The sequence below is a fragment of the Protopterus annectens genome, chromosome 1.part1 (genome assembly GCF_019279795.1).
Source record: "Protopterus annectens isolate FY-2018-M chromosome 1.part1, PAN1.0, whole genome shotgun sequence".
NCBI lineage: Eukaryota > Metazoa > Chordata > Ceratodontiformes > Protopteridae > Protopterus > Protopterus annectens.
In genome coordinates, this window is record NC_056726.1 from 1,680,212,373 (window position 1) to 1,680,228,283 (window position 15,911).

Below are 15,911 nucleotides of genomic sequence, written 5' to 3' on the forward strand. Positions count from 1 at the left end.
GAGAGCATCCTTTGGTTCTGTGGTGCTCCGGCATATCCTTTCATGATGGCCACCCAGGTGTTAAGTAGCTGGGGACTCTGTCCCACAGGTTGAAGACCAAATGAAGTAAACTACTTCAGATAAAGAAGTTATATACTCACCATAACATTCTGTCTGAGTAGTTCTACTTCATTTGTCTTCAGCCGTCCCTCCCTCCTTCCCTCAGACCTTGTCATGTGAAGAGCCTGCAGGCTGCAGTTATAGGTTATAAGGATTTTTCAGGTTGGGTTATCAGTATAAGGATCAGCAAACTCGATCTGGGGGTTAGAAGGTAGTGGAGGTGTATTATGGGTAAGGGGAGGAGCTTGGAGCTCGGAGTAGTTACTAGTGAGATTGCTGGCTCGGATCCGGTATCCCACAGGTTGAAGACAAATGAAGTAGGACTACTCAGATGGAACGTTATGGTGAGTACATAACTTCTTTATTAACAGTACTGATAAACAATTAGTGTTCAAAGTTACTGCACGTCATATTCTGATTGATTGTCCTGAACAACATAAGCTAACATAATCTTTAGATGACCTGCCTTCTATATGCAAGCTTGAGTGTCTGTCGTCATATCTGAAGTAACAGGTCAAACAAACTTACTAACCTCAATTGAACTGCTATCCTGAACGCAACATATATTGCTTCAGTCCAGTAATTTTTCTTATTTACTTTTTCTAGTTTTGGTCTCAAGCTTCGTCTCGCATGTGCTTTATTTAAGAAATATTCTGTAGCTAGCAAGATTACATCTTTCCCTTGAGAAAAGAACATTGTCTGCATACTTTATGCTCATCTTTTCTTTTTAATAAACTGTCATGCTTGGCCAGCAAGGTTATTTCTCTTTCTGCTTAACTGTCATTTATGCTTAAATAAAGCACAAATTTATTTTACCCTTTAGCCTGTCTAATAACTACTTTAAAGCGGAAGTTCCTAATCTAATGGCTCCTCTTTGGGATCTTAATTTGGTGTTAGAGAAGCTAACACTTGCTCCATTTGAACCAGCTCACCTGACTGACTTGAGGTTTTTAACACAGAAAAACAATTTTGCTGATTACTCTGCCCTCCGCAAGAAGATTGTCTGAGTTGTAAGCTCTTATGGTGGGTCAAACTGATCTTCCACAGAGAGAGCCATTCTTTAAGAAATAATCTTTCTTTTATGCCTAAAGTGGTAGCTGACTTTACATTAAGCCAATCTATCCCATAGCTGTGTTAGTTGTGCAACAGATGGAACACGTACCTTTGTTGCAGAAGGCATTCTGTTCTTTTCCCAAGCTAGGTAGATTGACTGCTGACACTACAGTGCCACATAAGGGGGTGCTGCACTCCTGAGTTCGTCTCCTGTGTATAAGACGTCAAACTGAGGCCCCATCTACCAGAGTTGCTGGTAGCTCAGGTGGCTGTAAAATATTCCATGCCACCTATTGAAAGGAATAGGAGTCCTTTCTTGAATACATTTTCTACAATATTTACATACTGTGTTTTATTTACAGTTATTTACAATCTTTGCCAAGCAACTTTCCTTCATTTACATAACTTCATATATACTTTTCTTTCTTTCCATATGCATCCATTTTATGGACCCCCACGTTTTTTCTCATGGCTAAAATATTATTTTTGTAATTTTGCCAATATACATTTTTCATTTTATTATATTATTTCATTTACATTTGTTAACCGGGAGTGTCCGACTGGACGTAGGTCCATTTTCAGCGGAGGCCCGGGGAGAAAAGTTCCACAGTTAAAATAAACCGACAGTAGTTACTTTGGATTATATAGCGATTAACAATTTAACATAGCAATTACTTACAACACATTTTTCATTAAACTTCATCTTCAGTCTTTTCATTCCATATAATCCATATTACATAAAACATCTTTCTATTTTCTTTACCAGTTCCCTTCTTTTACTTTTATAGTATCCATATTCCAACATATCCATGTTAATATTTTCCACTTTAATTCCTTCCAGGTAATTGTTTTCACATAACATTTCCAATAATTCCTTTACCCTTTTACATTAAAAGGGGGTAAAACGCATTCTGTTTCAACTTCACCACAATAATTGCATATTCTTTTATTTTTTTTATATGGCATGATGTTAAGTTGTCAATCTCGCCTTCATTCTTGCTGGATGGATGGGTTCGGAGCCGATCCTCGGCTCCGACTCGACCACTTACTAAAGCTCAAGAGCTAATTTTACCGGCTTGAGGCAACCCTATATCCCATGATGCAAGGCGATGACTACCCAGATCTCGTTTGCCGCTTTCGCTTGTGAGGTGCTTTTTTTTACCGGCTCCTGGTAAGTTTTTCAAATTTCAGGCTTTTAGTCTCTCCCCTTTAGTTTTAGTCACTACTGTTGTTGTGTAAACTCTTAATGATTAGTTTAACCCTATTTCCGTTGGTGTTCCCTATTTTTCCAGTTATTTATCCCTTCCCCTAAGTTAGGCCTTAAGCCTCCCCCTTTCCTAATTTTTTGTCAGGGATTCTGTGTGGTGTTTGTGTGTTTGTATCCCTGTTTAAATTTTTTATTATTGGATTGGGTGTTTATTGTGTGTGTGTCTGTGGTTTTTTTTTGTCACTTAGTGTTTCCTCGACACAGTTATGTCAAAGGACACAAAGGTCTCAGGCTTCAAGAAGTGTGACTCGTGCTGTCAGAAGATGTCTCTGACAGAGGGTCACACTTCGTGTGTTTACTGCCTGGGACCTCTGCACCTGCAGGACTCTTGTGCTGTCTGCCATGCCTTCAGCCCAAGAGTCCTGCAGGAGCGAAGAAATAAATTAATACTAAGGGGCTTATTAAAGCCTGAGAGCTCCCTGACTAAGTCGGCTCCGGGGAAGCCCTCGAAACCAGTTAAGCCTTCGGCTCCAAGCCCTAAGCCATCGGCTGCTAGTTCGCTTTCTGTGACGAGATCGGCTCCGGCCGGAGCCGATCCTTCTATGTCACAAGCTACAGTATCGGCTTCATCCGGCGCTGATGCTGCTAAATCTGGGCACTCAGTGTCGGCTCCAGCTGGAACCGACGTATCCTTGGCTCCATCGGCTCCACCTATCTCAAAAAAGAGATCAAGATCCCCTTCGTTGGAGTCTATACATTCGGCTCCGAGATCACCCCTGCTCTCGGAGTGGAGCCATCGGAGCCGGTCTTCTCGGTCGTCCAGGCTGTCCGAACACGACCTTGAGAGAGTGGTGAGTAGACTATTAGTCTCAGGCATTGGCTCAAATGCTCCATAGCCCGTCTCAACAGACAGTAGCTATTACACATCCACCTAACATTCCTCCTTCAACTCTCTTACAGAGCTCGGAGCCGGAGCTCCTCGGAGCCGTGACTGTTGTGACTTCGGAGCCGATACCACCCCCTTCGACTCCGTCGTCCTCTCCTCTGATTTCCTCCTTGAGACCTTCATTGGAGGGATCCGGGTGTCTGGTCTCTCTCGTCGGCTCCGAGGGAGCGAGTGGCATCAGACCCTTGTCCCACCCCATTCTCCCTCTTGGAGCTTCGGCGCTGGTGAGCTCAGCCCCATCAGCCTCGGAGCCGTCCCTGTTGGTGCGGCCTGGGGTTCCTATCTCTTCGGAGCGGGAGCCTTCTGGCCTCTCTGACGGGGGAGCCTTCAAGGTGATGAGGAGTGTACTAGCCCCAGGGCGTAGTCAGCGGTCAGTTCCATTAGCTCCTCCCACTACAGTGCCTGCTGACGTCTCTTCCCACTCTCTTGCTCCCGGACCCAGAGATCCAGCGCCTCAGGTTTCCCCACTGGGAATATCTTCCTCTTCCGAGGCTTCTCCTGACCCGTCAGTGAACCTCCGCGTAAGAGGACATGTAAGAGGAAACATCTAGACTCCCCCGAGTCTATTACATCCGATACTGACTTGGATGAGTCGGAGGGATCCCCAAGGTCCCCCTCTGAGGATGTCTCTTTCTCAGACATCCTTGAACTCCTTACGCAGAGGGGGAGTCGGTATACCTGGAGGCGTTCGGGTCTCGACCCTCCACCTCCTGGGTGTCTCGCCTTTCGACCCACTTGTGGACGTGGTGGCTCGGAAGGTGTGGATGGCCCTGGATTCGGTGGAACCCATTCCTCGGAGGCCTTCTAAATTCATCACGGCCCCACCTGATAGGCAATATTTGACAAAAGGTGGCCCGGTTGATGCCATGGTGGTGACTGCAGCCACCAAGAAGGAACTAGCTGATCCTTCAGTACCTGTCCATCCTCCTAACAAGGATTCCAGGACTATGGATAGGTACGGCAAGCAGATTTTTTCTTCAGCAACCTTTGCCATGCGGTCGCTGAACTACTTGTGTCTCTTCACTCGCCTTCAAAGAGATGATGTTAAAGAGTTGGGATAAGTTTTACAGGATCCGTCAGCTGCTGGGTCCCAGGATAAAATTAACTCACAGCTAGGAATCCTAAATTCTATTGTTAACGCCTCCATGCGGCTCATTTCATATGTAGCCGATGGAGCGAGTAGGGCCGCAGGCACAGGAGTGGCTTTAAGGCGTCAATCCTGGATGCGGCTTTGTAATTTTGCAGACCCCTTCAAGGCGTCCTTCACAAACTCTCCTTTTGATGGTTCGACCTTGTTTGGACCTCAAGTGAAAGACACCTTGACTAGATGTGAGCAAGATGGCAAGACTCTTTCTGCCGTAGGAGTCAGTTTCTCTACCCCTTCAAGACCTTACCCAAGAGGTCAGAAGGGAGGGAAAATGTGGTTCCGCAAATCTCAAGGAGTCATGCCTGACGCACGAGGTCAGTTTACCCCCAGAGGCAGAGGGGGTAACAACAACAGACGCCGCCCTAGGGGCAGAGGGGGTCCGCAGAATCAGGGTAGCAGGGAGCCTCTCTCTGACAAACCCTTCCAGCATCCCTGAGATGTTGCCTGATTGTCCACCTTCGGAGACAGTCGGGGGAAGATTATCGCTGTACCCAAAAGCCTGGCTTTCCCTTTCTCAAGACAAATGGGTACAGTCGATTATATCCGAGGGTTACAAAATTCCCTTTATTCAAACCCCAGTTCAGCAAAAGGGAACCCTTCCAGACATTCCACCCGGTCTAAGGGAACTAGCAGTACCAGAGATATCAAAACTGCTAGCAAAAAGAGCCATCCAGCCAGTCCCAGCAGACCAAATAGGATCCGGAATCTACTCGAGGTTCTTTTTAGTACCAAAAAAGACAGGGGGCTGGAGACCAATGTTAGATCTCAACAAACTAAACAAGTTTGTAAAGTAAACAAGATTCCGGATGGTCACGCTTCAGTCCATTCTACCCTTTCTGGGCAAGGACAATTGGATGTGCTCAGTGGACCTTCAGGATGTGTACTATCACATAAAAATTCACAGGCGCTCCAGAAGGTTTCTCCGCTTTCGGCTGGGGGCTAGTCACTTCCAATTCAGAGCCCTGCCATTTGGACTCACTACAGCCCCCAGAGTGTTCACCAAATGTATGGCAGCGGTTACGGCTCACCTGAGACGTCAAGGATTCCAGGTGTTTCCATATCTAGACGACTGGCTCCTCACTGCCACCACCAGGCATCAACTTCTCCAAGCCAGAGATTACACCATTCACATTTGCAGAGGGCTAGGGATTTCTATAAATTTCAAAAAATCGGCCTTGTCGCCCTGTCAATCTGTTACCTTTATAGGCGCCAAATTGGACACCGTACAACTTTCAGCAAAATTAGCAGACCAAAGGATCTTGGATATTCAAAACCACATCCATGTGATTCTTCACAGCAACAAAATTCAGGCCAGATTTGCTCTGAAAGTATTGGGTCTTATGGCGACCGCCATAACACTTCTTCCCCTTGCCCGCTTTTACATGCGTCTCCTACAATGGATGCTGTTTGCCCAATGGTCCTTTCAACAACTTCCCATGCGTCACAGGATCATAATAACTCCAATTTGCAAAAGGCATCTGACCTGGTGGATATTGTCCCCTCAAGTCCATCAGGGCAGACCCTTTGTTCCTCCCGCCCCGGTCGCCACGGTTACATTGGACGCCTCCCTGATCGGGTGGGGGGGCATTATCAGGGCAGGATGGTCCATGGCAATTGGCAACCTTTCGAATGCCACCTGCACATAAATGTCCTGGAGATGAGAGCAGTGCTTTTAACGTTGCAAGCCCTCCACAACTCTCTTCCCCTGGGAACTATTGCAGTCCAAACGGACAATATGTCCGTAGTGTGGTAAATTAACAAGCAGGGCGGAACCAAGTCCTATCCACTGTGTCGAGAGGCACTCAGAGTTTGGCAGTGGGCAATCTCTTCTCAGCGGTTTCTGATAGCAACGCATATCCCCGGGAAATCCATCATCATAGTGGACAGGTTGAGCAGAGCTATTCTCATGCCTCACGAGTGGTCTCTCAAACAATCTGTGACGGAAGAGATTTTTCAGAAGTGGGGCCTTCCTTGCTGCGATCTTTTTGCTACCCCTCAAAACAGCAAATGCCCCGACGACTTCTCTCTTTTCCCCCTTCCAGGCCATCCCCCCAGAGACGCTCTAATCCAAGATTGGCCCCGGGGACTTCTCTATGCCTTTCCTCCTTTCCCTCTGATACCACAAGTAATTCAGAAAGCAACCGCCTTGAGAGCCAATATGATTTTCATTGCCCCTTATTGGCCTTGACAGATATGGTTTCCGTTCCTACATCGTTATCTTTTGGTACAGCCATGGCATCTGGACCCGGTTCCAGATCTTCTGACCCACCAGTCGGGGCAGCTGCACCAATCCATACCTTCTCTCAACCTCACTGCTTGGTTGCTCCACTTCCATCCCTAGCCAGGCTTCCTATGATTTCTAATCCCATCCGGGATATCATAGTAGCTTCCCTTAAATCTTCCACCAGAAGGATTTACACTAGTAAATGGCAATGTTTCTCCTTCTGGGCAAAAGCTAGGAATATAAATCCCTTTACTGCTCCGATTCGTTCAGTCTTGGACTTCCTAGCTGAGATTTTTCATTCAGGATCTTCTTCCTCCACAGTAAAAGTTCAGCTGGCAGCCATTTCAAATTTTCATATCGGCTTGTTGGACCACAACATCATGTCACATAAACTTTGCAAGCCATTCCTTAGAGGTATATTTTTACTTAAACCTCCGATTAGAGACCCCCCCCCACCACAGTGGGATTTAAATTTAATTTTAACATCCTTGATTCTTCCCCCTTTCGAACCTGCAGCTACCTGTTCATTGAAATTTCTGTCTTGGAAGACACTCTTTCTAGTCGCCATTATTTCTGCCAGGAGAGTATCTGAGCTTCATGCCCTCTGCATTCGTCCTCCCTACTTAATCTTCCACAAAGACAGAGTTTCTCTAAGGACTAGTCCGTCTTTCTTACCCAAAGTGGCATCGCAGACTAACTTAAATCAATCTATTGATCTTCCAATTTTTTTCCCAAATTATTCTAATAGAGCGGAACAAAAACTACATTTCACCGCCAACTCCGATATTATCTGGACAGAACCAAACATTTTAGGAAATCTGATCAACTGTTTTTATCCTATGCAGAGAACAGGAAAGGCCTTCCAGTATCCAAGGTAACTCTGTCTAGATGGCTGTCTTCTGTGATTACCTCTGAGCTGATAAATGCAAGTAAAGAGTTGATTTCTAGGCCAAAAGCCCATTCTACCAGAGCTCTAGCTACATCTACAGCTTTTCAGGCTAGACTTCCAATAGACACTATTTGTGCAGCAGCCACATGGGCCTCTCCTCATACTTTTGTTTCGCATTACAAATTAGACTTGGCCTCCAGAGACAGAGCAAATTTTGGTTCCACCGTTCTCAAGAGTCTGTTCCATTGAGCCACCCAGGATAGAGGTGCTAGGGACGCGGTCCCATCCAGCAAGAATGAAGGCGAGATTGACAACTTAACATTGAGAAGTTATGTACATACCATAATGTTCCATGTTAGTTGTCTTCTCTCGCCTTCTTTCTTGCGTCCCGCCCACCATCCCCCTAGCCTGGTCAGACCGAGAAGATTGTTCCTCTTCCTTTGAGTCTTGATCCACTTTTTCCAACTAATCAGCTTACTAGTGTCACTAGATCAGGTTGATCTTTTTCGGGAGATTATTATTACCTCTTCCTCCTCCTCTCCAGTTGGAGGAATATATTGCATAATTTCCTTAGCTACCAAACGTGATCTGGGTAGTCATCGCCTTGCATCATGGGATATAGGGTTGCCTCGAGCCGGTAAAATTAGCTCTCGAGCTTTAGTAAGTGGCCGAGTCGGAGCCGAGGATCGGCTCCGAACCCATCCATCCAGCAAGAAAGAAGGCGAGAGAAGACAACTAACATGGAACGTTATGGTAGGTACATAACTTCTCATTCACTTTTACTGGCAATTTTGTATTGATAATCTGCATAAAATCTCTGCATTCTACTTATTTTTACACCATTATGTTCTCATTTTTACAGCTTTTATTTTTTCTTCCTTGATTCTTTCCCATGGATAAACACAATACTTGTTTATTGTTTCACCTCTGTAGCACTTTTTTTTCCGTAATCTTATTTGTTCATTTCCCTATTCCTAGCTTCTTTTTCTCTCTCAAATTTACTCATTATACACCATATATTTTTTTATATTTTTCTTTCATTATTGCACATTTATGACCTATTTTCCTCTTTCATCCATTTAAACACATTGTATTAATGTAATGACGTTCCATACACAACTGGGTTTATCAATCACAGCCCTCCTCCTCCTTCCTTACCATATAATATTCCCGTTTTTGAGTTCAATTTGGATCCCCTTATAAGTGACAACATAATTGTCAGTAGTTATTTCTCACATTTTGTAGGGATTATGAAAATGTTTGCTCACTGCTATTTTTCTCAGTAATACAGGATTTATTAAGTACACTGTCTTTTTATATGACAGTTTGTATGTTCTCCAAAATAAACACATGTATGTTGTTTTTTAATAAAATCTTCCCATTGTTGCAATTTAACTATTTCATTTCCAAACGTTATACCCAATTATTTTATTTTTGTCATGTTAAACCTAATATTCCCTGTCTTACCACCTTCTCCTAATCCTGTGCTCTTATCTCGATTTATGCTCATGCCTATGGCCCTTTCAAGTAACTTAATAGCGTCCTCCATCCATTTTGCTCTTTGTTACTCGTGCTATATCATCTGCATATGAGAATATAATTAGTACTCTGATGCCTTCTATATTCCTATATTCTACTAATTTAATGAAGTATTTATTTTACTATCTATTCCATTCACGACTAATGGAAATAAAATACTACTTCCTAGACATCCCTGTCTTAAACCACTCTTAATCTATTTCATGGCTTAACTATCCATTCAGTAACACTTTTACTTTATTTTTCTCCTATGCTGTAACAAAAGTTTTTTGCAGCTTCTCTCTTGCATTCTTTCATTATATCAAATATTGTGTCCTCTAATATTAATTTCATTTGTTTTCCAATCGTATTTTAAATTTTTATGAAAATCTTGTAGTCAGAATTAAGTACAGTTAGCCTCCAATTTCTTGTCCCCCCCCCCCCTTTTTTTTTCCATATAACTTTCATGGCTCCAGTACATATTTCTTCATATCTAAAACCTTCCTGTAGCCACTCATTTAACACTTGCACAAAGTACTAATACTTCCAATCTAACATATACAATATGATATTCTGTCTTGTCCGGTCCAGTCCGATTCTAAATTTACCAATCTTAATGTATTATTCACTTCTATTGTCATTTCTTTTTCTAAATCTTTATGATCATGGTTTAATTTTCCACTTTTGTTTTCTTCTAATCTTATTTTCTTGAAAGTGTTTTATATATTTTTACTCTGTTATTTTTTGTTGACTTCTCATTTCTTATTCATCTTAATTTGTTTTCTTTTGCTATACCACTCTCATAAGATGCACCTTTTATTTGTTCTCCTCTAGAAAATACCTTTGTTTAAATGAATGCTTTATGATCTTCTCTTGAGCAGTCTCCTATATTTTTCTATCAATTTTTTTGTTTCTTACTAAATGTGCAAATGCATATTTGCTTGCTTTATATTTCTTCTTTTCCACTTTTTTCATTCCAAGTAACATTTTTTTGTATTATCTTTAAAACTTATCCACCATGACTTCCAGTTCTGATAAAAATCTCTCATTCCCACATGACCTTTGCACAATTGTATGATCATTTGTACACCTTCTCTCACATGATCTTCACACAATTGTATGATCATTTGTACACCACCTTTATCTAACTGTTTCATTTACTCTAATACTTTTACTTATTTTTATATATCCATTTCTTTTTTGAATCTCTGTCCAAATTGCCAAGTCATCTGAAAATCCTGTACATTTTATCTCCTAGTTTATTTCTGAAAATTTAAAAATAATACATTTCTTCTTAAATTACTCTTTTTGTATGTCTCTTTATTGTTCCAAGTGTATAACTTTCCAGTTTAAATCACGTCTAACACTGTTTTTGCATCACCACCCCCTTTTTCTTAAGTAACTGTTCACTTCACCCATTAATGTCAAGTCCATGTTTACACTTTCATAATCTAGAATTTTCTTAAACATTATCCTCTCTGTTTCTTTTTCACATATGCATAGATTTCTATAATTTTGTAAACCTGATATTTCCATGTCATATCTACTTTAGTTACTCTACCTAGTATAACCAAGGTAAAATCCAAAATGTTTAGTGTTTTTTTTTCTGCATAGTAGTATTATGCCTGAACACATTTATTTTCATTTGTTCCAAATAATCTCACCCCATAACTTTTCTGTTTGTAATCTCTACTGTTATGTTAATATTCTAAAATAATCATGTCCATGTCAAGTGTTGCACACCATTCTAATACCCCTGTTCTTCTTTTCACTTTTTTATACTATTAACGTTCATTTATTTTATTTTTCTTATCTTGTTTCAATTCCGTCTTCTTATTCTTTCCATTTCTCATTTTCTTTTGTACCTAAACCAGTGAACTTTCTTTTCCTATCTTTTACACTTTACCCAATGGAACTGTTTCTTCCTTTCACTGCTCTCCAATTCATTTCTTCATTTTTTTTAAGTTATTTCTGACATGCCTTCATTTTGTTTTCTTTTACTATGTTTTTTCTATCATTGTTTATCTTGCATTTTTCTTGCTCTTCTTTTTCCTCTTGTTCTATCGCTCAATAATTTGTTCTCCACTTGCTTTCTGCATATTTTCTTTTGTATTTTCCTTACAATCCATCTGTGAATGACCTGTTTTTTTTCAGATTTAAAACATTTCAGTTCACATCGTATTGCATCATGACCCACTTTGCTGTACATATAACATTTCCTTTAATCACAATTATTAAATGGTCATGTTTTCCACAAAAAAGCAACTTTTTTGTTGCCCCCAGTATTTCACTGTACCTTTGTTCCCATCTACATTTATCATATTTGGAGTGTGCCCAATCTTTTCATCTTCCATTTTTAATACTGTGAAGACTGGTACAGAAGGGGTGAAGGCTGCCAGCCTAGTCAAATAGAATTTGGTACATAATTCTGTCACTTGTAAATATAAAAATAAAATACAGGCTTGCTTCTTAAATGAAAGAAAACACTGTAAAATGTGAACTTCAGGAATGTAGCAACATTGCTGTCTGCTGTAAGGAAAACTAAGCCAAGCATTTCAAATGTTCTTTGAAATTAAAATTATGTTTTGTATGTTCCTTTGAAGTTAGAATTTGGAGTCGATGAGTCTGGAGTAAGCATCCTGCCTGTTGTTTTAAGCCTAGCTGAACACATTATTTCTATTGTTTTAACTTAAGGAATAATTACTGGAGTGTACATGTGAAATGTCTTTTATTGTTGTAGTTTCCTGAGCAGGTGTTAGATTAAATAATGTAGCCTGTTGGCCTGGGAACTCCAGACTAAGTGTCAAAATTATGTAATCTGGGAGGGCCAGCAGAGATGTCTGTTAGTGATTTTAAAAGCTATTGCTCAGAGAGAGACTGTAAGCATTTTGCCCTGACTATTCATCTCAGCACTGCCTTGCTCTATGAAAGTAAATTATCTTAGAAGTATGCTTTCCTTGTAGAAATAAAGATTAGATTTAAGTGTTTTTCTGTTATGTCAGAACTGTATTATGGAATTATTTTAATTTTCTGTGTGATCTCTGAACTCTTGAGTAGCACTGGTGTAGTAGTATTGTCTTGTGTCTTTATTATGTATTATTAAATACTTTTAAACTCTTTTACCTGTGACTGGTTTGTGTGGAGACAAGTTAAGCTCTAGAGTACATTGCATATTTATAGTTTATTGTACAAGGCCACTCTAATAAGCCTTAGACTGATTAGTCACACTTACCAGTTGGATAATAATATTGCACAGTAATAATTGGACACCCTTTTAAGGGTCTTTGGGTAACTAAGTATTAGCTGGTGGTGGCAGTAATTACTACCTTAAAGTCTGGGTAAAGGGGCACAACAGGAGAATCTGTCAGCCTTTCCTGGCAGTGTCTGTGAAGTTGTATAAATACTTATCTCTAAGTGTGTGTGTGTGTGTCGGCTACCTGGGCAGGGACAAGAAGCACTGGTGGAACACAGAGGGTACTGGAGGTTAGCTTGCCAGCTAGGTGGAACAGAGAGGGTACTGGAGGTTAGCTTGCCAGCTAGGCTGAGTTCTGAACCCTATAGCTGTGCCAGTGGGTAGTCTTATTGAGGACCTGGGGAGCAAGGGAGCAAGCAGCCCCAGACTGACTTGATCTCTGTGTGCACTTGAGGGAAATTGTACTTTACTGTGTGTATTTGTTATCCTTTCCTCTTTTATGAGATGGTGTTAGTGGTGAGGATTGAGGCTCCTTGATTGCTGGGCTAGGGTGCGGGCTTCACAAATACAGCAGTAACATTCCCAGACCCCACGTCAACAGACGTCTATTAATGTAAATTTTAGTAATATCCATCACATAGTCTTCAAATATTCTTTTAGTATCTCTTTCTCAACTTCAGTTTGGAACTGAACAAGTATTTTCTTTTTAGTTTTTCCCTTAAATCATTGGAAAACATAAAAATTTCATGGGTTATTGCTTTTCTTTAACTTGTATTGTCCTAAATACTTCTCCATAAATTGTCCTGATTCAAATATAATGTCATAAAAAGTGCCTTTATTAACATGTGTAAATGCTCTTACGTCTTGTAGAGAAGTACCCAACTGTGGTATGTTGTCCCAAATATTATACCTTTCTAGTCCTTTTTCTTTGCTACTAATTCTTACTGGATGCTGCTACTTCTCTACTTTCTACCTTCTTTACTTTGTCCACATGCCTTTTTTTTTTCTCCTTATTGCTGCTTCTTTCTGTAGTCTGTCTAATACACCTGCCCAAGAAACAGCTATCTCACTCTGATTCACTCTGCAATATTAAGTCCTGTAATAAATCATCCTGCAACTTTCTTGATAGGAGAGTTACAATACATCTTTTTTTCTCTGTCTGTCTCTCATGCACACACACCCTCGAATGTCTGCTGGAACATGGTTTCAGAATCTTTTGACGGTTTGACTACCTTCACCCTTTCCTAAACAGTCTTATCTCCCATCTTGCTGCATAAAATTACATTTCCTGAAGGTTTGTTTGCTTTTAATAACCTCCATGCTGCTTAATATTTCCACTTGCAAAGGCTCGACTGCCTTCATACTCAATGCTGTCTCTACACTTTCCTGCTTTTTTCCTGTGATGTTTCATCACCACTAATTTGTTTCTGCTCTAGCAGCAACTCATCCTTGCTGCCACAACCTCTTTGTATGTCTGTCATGATTCTTCCTGCTTCCCTGAGCCACCACTCTACCCAAAACGGAAGCAGGAAATGAAACAACAAAAAGCATACCCTGCTCAAAAAGAGTAGGGGAAGTTCTCCGATGCCATGGCCAAATTTCCCCTAGTAGTATAAATACCACCTCGGGCATTCCCTGAAAAGATGCTACAAGCATAATGGGACTAACCCAGTCAACAGAGAGGATAGATGGCTAGATAGATTTCCAGACTTCAAAGATGAGGGAGAAAGGATACTTCATGCCTTGCTTGTCCATATCTGGTACACTCTTTGATAGAACAAAAATCTTTTAGAACTGATAAGTTCATTTAATTTCTTTTTAATATAAGAAAGGTCTACCTGTATCAAGGCAGACTATTTCTAAATGGTTGTCTTGAGCTATTACCTTTTGTCATTCCTACCGCAGTAAAATTATTCCAGGCAGGGCCAAGGCACACACTATCAGGGCTTTGGCTTCATCTACTTTTTTATGAAAAGGGTTGGATTCCAGAAGTATTCTACATCTGGCAGCATGGTTCTCTGTGCATTCTTTTGCAAAGCACTATAAACTGTATTCCTTCTCGAAGTCTAGAACAAGCTTTGCTTGGACCATTTTCCTGGGGCTTGTGGACCCTTCCTCTTCAACCTCCCAAGTTATTTTAAGCCATTATAATCTAGCCATGTAACTATGACTACTAGAGAGGTTATCCATATGAAGAACGTAGTACAGTTGTGTAAGTAAAGTTACTGTGACAGTAGATGTTGGAATAATTACTTCTGCATTAGCCAGTCCTTCCCTCCATCCCCCTTGTTTTTTTGTGATTTTTATGCCAGGGTGTGGACATGTTATCTTTTTCTTTTCCTAATAATTCCCTGTTGGGGCTTAGCCTCCTTTTCAAAACTGATGTAAAAGCTATGAAGGGCTTGGCACGTAAACCTGACTTTTTTTTTGTCTGCTCAGATCATGCTGGCTAACAGTTTGAGCATGTGGAAGATGCCCTGAAACTGTGGAAGCTAGCCAGCTGTTGTATCCTATGCAGGATATAACCATTATAGTAAGGCTGTCGCAGCAATGATCATTCAAACATCTGTTCGTGTAAATTTACGTACACAGCTAGCACCCTCTTCAAGAGGACCTTGTGCAAGAGATGTATTATTTCTTCTCTTGTCAGGTACATTCCAGCTGTACTGTTATGGCTGCAGAGCCATATATAAAAGATTGAATGTATAATTTTATAACCTTAACATATCTTTCGGTCATAACTCTTTATTTTAGTGGTAGACGAGAACTTGGTATTTTGTGGTTGTTTCTGCTGCTGGGAAATGGTGCACCCGCCAAAGAAAGTATGATGACCTAGAATGCAGAAGTGCAAGGTTTAAGGGACATTCCCAAAAGTGGTCCTAGGAAAGATGTATTCAAGCATTCTGTGCACTGCTGAGGGTTACCTCAGTGGTCTGTTAGTATGGTGAGTGAGTGCTTCCATGTGTGTCAGTAGTGACAGGTACTCATGTTGTGCAGTGTTTGTTGTGTACTCCCACATGACTGGAAGAATCTTAGGACAGTGTGTTAGTATCTTTAAGGTGTTTTTATGCTGGTTAGCAAAACTGTTTCCTTAGCGTAGGTTGTTCATAGGTTCATAGGTAGGTACTAGGCTATCGGCCCTAGGGCCCATACAAGCCTAGCCAAAAAATGTACCCTGGCTTTCGCCACCCAAGAAAATTATTTTCCTGTGCCCCTGTTGAGCAGAGCCACAGAAGTGATCCCCGGGGTGGATTTCCCATTTCCCATCCAATCATCAAGATTTTTCTTGGAGTGCTAATGAGGAGCTCTGTTTGACATAGGTAGTCTGTTTCAGAGTATGGGAAGTCTCTGGGACAGGAATCTATCCCTCCAGCATGTTCTGTTTATTGTGGTGACAAGGTTTAGGTCCCTACAGCGTGTAGCTCTGAGGGATTGGGATTTCTTTAAGTGGAGCATGTCCAACAGCTCTGGGTTTGACATAGCTTTGTATGTTAGGCAGAGATCGCCCCTGAGTAGGGGATATGCGATGGAGTAAAGCTGTAGTTTTTTGAGACTGTCTGCATAGGGCATCTGTTTCAGGCCAGTAATCCTCTTTGTGAGGTATTTCTGTGGTCTTTCCAGTTGTTGTAGATGTC

General features: G+C 41.3%; 1 protein-coding gene across 1 annotated transcript in view; it reads left to right on the forward strand.

Moving 5' to 3' along the window:
- CEP85 (centrosomal protein 85) overlaps positions 1-15,911 on the forward strand; it is a 2,011,196-nt gene that overhangs the window by 332,810 nt on the left and 1,662,475 nt on the right. The window lies entirely within an intron of this gene.